This window comes from Nelumbo nucifera, chromosome 3 (genome assembly GCF_055504915.1).
Source record: "Nelumbo nucifera cultivar China Antique chromosome 3, China Antique-T2T, whole genome shotgun sequence".
NCBI classification, from domain to species: Eukaryota; Viridiplantae; Streptophyta; class Magnoliopsida; order Proteales; family Nelumbonaceae; genus Nelumbo; species Nelumbo nucifera.
The window spans coordinates 88,568,751-88,574,870 of NC_142651.1; positions in this window are offsets into that span (position 1 = coordinate 88,568,751).

The following is a 6,120-nucleotide window of genomic DNA, read 5'->3' on the forward strand; positions in this document are numbered from 1 at the left end:
GGGGTCTATGTGAGGCATGTCAGTAGTCGACCATGCAAAAATCTAAAATATTAATTAAAAAACATATCAGTTTAGAGTGTAGTGGTTCCTTGAGGAGTGCACCAATCTGCACTATCTTTGAGGGGTCAGCATCTGAGACTGTCACCAAGACATTGTCTTCCATTGGGTGAGCTCTTTTCTCGTTGTTCTTTGAAGGTGGTTTTAGGTCCATCTTTGTTTGCTTCTCTTTGTCTCTTAATGTTGCAACATAAACTTGCGATTTGAGTTGGTCACCGCATACTACTCCTATTCCTTAGTTGGTGGGGAACTTCATCATGAAGTGGTATGCTGATACCACTACCCTAAGGGCGTGTAGGATTGGTCGGCCCAAAATGACATTGTAAGGCGACACCATTTCCAACACCAGGAAGTCATACTAAAACCTCATCCTGTTTGGCGCGGTCCCTACTATCACAGACAGGTTGATCCGCCCAAGATCTCCAATTGCTTCGCTGCCAAAATGAACCATAGGTACATTAGCTCAGATTAGGTCTTTCCTTTGCAGTCCCATTTTCCTAAGGTTCCAAGGAACAGAATGTTCATTGAATTGCCAAAATCGACTAGTATCCTTTTTACCTCATAGTCGTAGATCATGAGCTTAACTACGAAGGTGTCATTATGAGGGTATCGGACCCTGCATGTGTCATCTTCACTGAAGTAGATCACCTCTCCTACTCTTTGTCGCTTTGGCAAGTTCTCCCCACAGTTCAAACTAGGAACTAAGGTTCGACTAGTTGGGGTACTAGAGCATGCTACTTTTGACCCTCCAGTGATCATGTTAATCACACTACAAGCCGGTGGGTTTCATGTTGCTTCGGGCGAGCCTGAGGCTGCACCCATACCATCATGGTGGGGCGTCTCTCCAGGTCGGTGCTATGACTATGCTGCATCTGCCCTCGGATTCACTGGTCATCCACTCCTACGAGAACCACAAGAGGCTCAACCTGTGGGGACGGCTCCACTATCTGCAGGTCGTCAACTCACATGGGAACCCTGAAAGGCTCGACCTGTGACTCCATAGCCTGTTGGTTGTCGACTCCCATGGGAGCCATGGGGAGCTCGACCTGTAGGGGCAGCCTCGCAACCAAGGCTGGGCGATTTTGACCGGGCAAGATTGCTAAAGCTTGTCCGGATTGGTTGTTCTGATTCTGCCCCCTGTAGGGGTTCCTTTGATGCCATAATTTAAGGCTCAAAGAACGGGTGATAACTTAGTTTTTATGTATTGTGTTCTCATAGACGGTTCCAATTGATGCTACACGATCTAACGCTCCCTGTTGGCGAACAACTTGGACGTCAGACTAGATAGATTGTGTGGCCAAACTCCAAGAAAGAAGTAATCAGAGTGTTTGGGTTGCTTGACCTGGGGTGGGCACCCTGATGCTTAAGTCAGCAAATTGGAATATGATTGCAAAAAGCAAGAGAGCTAGTGTGCTTGAGAGCTAAATCACACGTACCTTTTTTGAGAAATGGAGTGCCTTTATATAGGCACAGGTTGTCGTGGGCTTCATGCACCGCGTCCGAGATTTCCGGGAGGACGTGGCTCACCAATCAGATGCTCCCAAAGGTAGTTTTGCACGTGGACTAAGCTTCCACGTGAAGTGATAAGGCTTTATCTAGTCGCCTCCGGAGCGGACGATGCGAGAGATGACTTCCAGAGGACTCAGGAGTGATAAGGTGCACACAAAGGAGGTCGACGAACACGTCACCCAGGTCACCACCTTGACCTCAATCAGGTCGGTAAGTCGTCGGGGGAGGTCGTTCCTCACACCTAGGTTCTTTGGACCAGTACTGATAAGATACAACAGGTTGGCCCTGGACAATGATCTGCTAGCCACTCTTCCAAGGTGCCCAAGGTACTTGGACTGGTTCCAGGGTGCACCTCCTTGACTTAGTAAAATTCATGACTGTGCACATGGCACTGTACGAAAAGGGAAAATGCTACGTGTCGCTAGGTCACTAGAGGGCCAAATCGCCTCTCATCAGGTACCCTTGATCTTTTACGGCCTTTTAGTACTTGCACCAAGTCAATCCTCACTAGTGCAATTATTGGTTGTATATGAAGATGAAATGGTAAAAATTACATCTCAAATTCAGTTATAAACGAAAGGTGTGTTGAGTCACCAACCTGAAGAAATGTCCAAGTTTTCTTCTTTTTTTCCATTTATCCATTGTTAAAACCTGCATGAGCTATATGGGACCCTAATCAATATATGGAAACCCTCCAGGAACATCTGGCTCCCCTGAAAGGTGCAACCCAGTCAGCAGTACTGATACTCCATGACATAGGATGCCATGTCCATGTTGCCAACTTGCCATGGAATGAAACGGTTGGATGAATAATGCCACAATCCACACTACCTTTTGTGAATTGAAGCAAATTGCTGTTTAATTTGGACACCCCAGATAAGAATATTATTAGGCAGTACTGTGTAATTAAGCTTTGGATATGACAAAGCAGTTACAGGTTTAAAGTATACAGATTGAGGGAATCCATAACTGCTGGTGCAAGCAATTTAGTCAACTAGCTGAGGGCCGGTGTAATGCACTAGTGGCTCAAGGCTGATGATGAAATCATTGTTGTTTTTTCTTGCTCTATATTTCTGTATGCGACCCACCATTGTTAACTGGGTGTGTAGTGGGTATATGGAAATCCACAACTCTTGTGTCCTTTACAGAGAACACGAGGAATCAACTCACTGTGGGGTGGTGATCCATATTTTTCTGCTCCATGGATGGAAGTACAGCTGCATCTTTGTGAAGCTCTGACCTTTGGGCAGCAGTTGGTGATCCCAACAAATGCTTTAGCTTGTTGTTAGTTGGCATGGAGGAAGAAATCAAACGTACGTACGCGTATTTGCCCATTTGTTGGGTCCTACCCCACTGGATGTTTTTGAAGGTAAGTTTGAGAGAGATTAGGAGGGTGGAATTTGGGGGTAGAATAATCCAAAAGCTCTGAGGCTTCTCAACTTTTGCAATGAATGTGAGTGGGAGTGATTGATCATCTTCGGATCGATCCAAGAATGGTTTGTGGAAGTACTTGTGAGAGTAAACTCTAATGGGATCATATGTATTTCTTTTAAAAAGATTTCCTCATCATCAGGACAACTAGGGGGCTTGTCTATGCTACTTACCCTATTTCTGCCAGGTCTGTGGATGATGTGGTTAATTTAAACAGGCCACCCCACCAAGGGGGACCCTCTGGATTGATTAATTAGACGTATATATGTCTAATGCTTTAGGCTGTTTTGGTGGCTTTATTTCACTTATTCCCACTTAACAAATTTTTTATTATGTTGTATAGCTGAGAACAGTGATAGTGGGACAATTGATGCCAATACAAAGGTGTGGAATGGGGCAATTTCTCTTAATATTTACTTGTCCAAAGTTTGAATTTCTCTTAATATTTACTTGTCCGGCCAATACGCGATATCATGTGGGTAGACTCTTGTGGGCAGGAAATCTGATGTACATGTCTCACTACATCTACATGGCTTCTTCCTGACAAGTGGAGGGATAATTTGGCCAATCCATATGTATCATATAGATCATTCATTATCCAATCCTGTTGTTATTCACACCAGTTATGTATCAAATAGGGGTATATAATACATATATATTTGCATAAATGTATATATATATATGTAAAATTTTAGAACGGGTTCATTCACCAACCTAAGCCCAGACCAGGCCCAAGCCTAACTAAAATGCATCAACTTATAGTATAGGTTGGGCTCGGATAGGAAAACTGGGCTTGAGCTCTGGTTCGGGTCTTAAATCCAAATTCTAGGGTTAGGCTTGGGTTGACCATAAACCTGGCCCTACCCACCTGACTTGCACTTAGGCAGACTGTTCCAGATTTAAGGCCAACCCTAGCGCAACACTATGGTAAGGATCTCAGCCTCATGCCTAGCTCAACTTAACCAAGGTCAAGGCTGAAGTTTGCCAACCTAAGACCAGCTAGATCTAAAGTTCTAAACCCAAACACAACTTTGGTTAGCTTTGTTGGGCTTGGGCAGGTTTGGACATGGTTTTAAAAACCGGACTGGACCGGATGGTCAGACTGGTTGACCCAGGAACCGGTCAGGCTACCAGTTCCATTTTACCCTAAAACCGCTCTTAGGCCAAAAACCATTGATTTGGTCAGCGACCTCCTGACCCTGGCAGTCGAACCTTCTGACCCAGACAATGGTTTTTGGCTGTTTTTATTTTTATTTTTTATTTTTTAAATTCAGAATAGACCATCTGTTCAAACTAGATGGTCAGACCATTCAACTCGGGAACCACTCCTCAAAATGTTTCTGTGTCCAGTCCAGTTTTTAAAACCTTGGGTTTGAATGCCATCTTATACTTATTTTTCTCTTTTACATTTATCACCTGGGCTTTATGATCCAATATACATGTAGATGCATGTAATCCAACCAAAAATTGACTTTGGGTTGGATTGGACCCTAATTGGGCTCAGCCCCCTTAGAAATAAACCAATAAAAATTTCTGAGAGGAACAAACCATAAATTTCCTTAAAATAAACTCCCGTTATTTTGTTCAGTTACTAAAATAAGTGTGGATAAATTTCATGGTAGGTAAGATGACTTACTTGACTGGCGAATGGTGGATTTGCAAAAGGCACAAACAGAACATCTTGTCTAATTGCCTTGCAACAACAAGACGGCAGCTAACAACGTACGTATGAGATTCGGTGATATTATCAAATTTGATCTGACTTAAATATAATATTTTGATCAATTTTTAGTTTAACTTATTAATGTATTCAATGTTTTGTTTCAATCTGAATTTGATCTCAACCCAATATAATTGTGATGGATGGGATTCCAGCTTTATCCAATCAAATTTGAATCTAGGTATACCCAATCGGATCTGATCTATTTGCCTGTATTGTGGTTTCCTCAAAATACATTAATTACTTAGGATTTCAAAATTTCAATTTAAAATATACCCACATAAAAGAGCTTATTTTAACCATGTGGCTAGGTTTTCTCAGATATCTCCTATGCAAGTTTAAATACTGGGTAAAGAGACGAATTTAGTCTTTTTTTAGGGCCTAAACTGCGTTTACCACATCTAAGGATCTTGGATACAAGGTGGAGTTATTTATTTCTATTAATAATTTAGGGTTTGTTTGGTTCATGGGAATAGGGGTCTGGAATTGGAATCAGAATGGATCATTCTGATTCCAATTATTTGGTTGGATCGAATCGGAATCTCATTCTCATTCCTGCTGGAATGGTAATGACATTCCCCCATTTGAGGGAATGGCCATTACCTTCCTCTCTCCTTTAGGAATGAAATTCTAAAATGGATTCTTAGGGTCCCTTTGATTCGCAGTTGGAATCAGAATCAAAATCCTTCGGAATCGGAACCGGAATGGTCCATTCCCATAATTGTTTGGTTCAGACAGGAATGAGAATATGAATTGAAATCAGCAGAAATGAAATTTCATTCCCAAGGGAGGGGGAGGGAATGGCCATTCCCTCAAATGGGGAAATGTCATTCCAATAGGAATAGGAATGAGATTCTAATTTCACCCAACAAAACAGATGGAATCGGAATGGGCTATTCCAATTCAAATTCCAGGCCTTTATTCCTGCAAACCAAGCGGGGCCTTAGTTATTACGACTAGGGGTGTGAATTGGGTACCCAATTTGAAGATTTTTTCAATTTAGACAACATTAGGTCTAGATTTTTAGCTATTACCAAAAAAAGGTCTGGATTTTTAGCAGGGCCCATTCAATTTTTAACAAAATCCCAAGTCGAATTCACCCAAGTTGCATCCTAGTTATTATCTAAAATTCTCCTCCGACCGATTACGATTAATCTACCTATTAACTAATTTTCATGTGATAAAATTACTCTTATTTTTATTTGTCATTCTATTTCATTGCTTGCTCATTCAACCAAGATTCAAAATATACTGTATCACATCTCTTGGCCACTGATACGGGTAGTTTTAAAAATTAAAAGATTTTAAATTTTTTACAAACTCTAACGAACCTATAACGTAACAGGTCTCCTGTCAAAAATCGCCAGACCAAAATATATAAACAAATAATAGTTTCGTTGAAC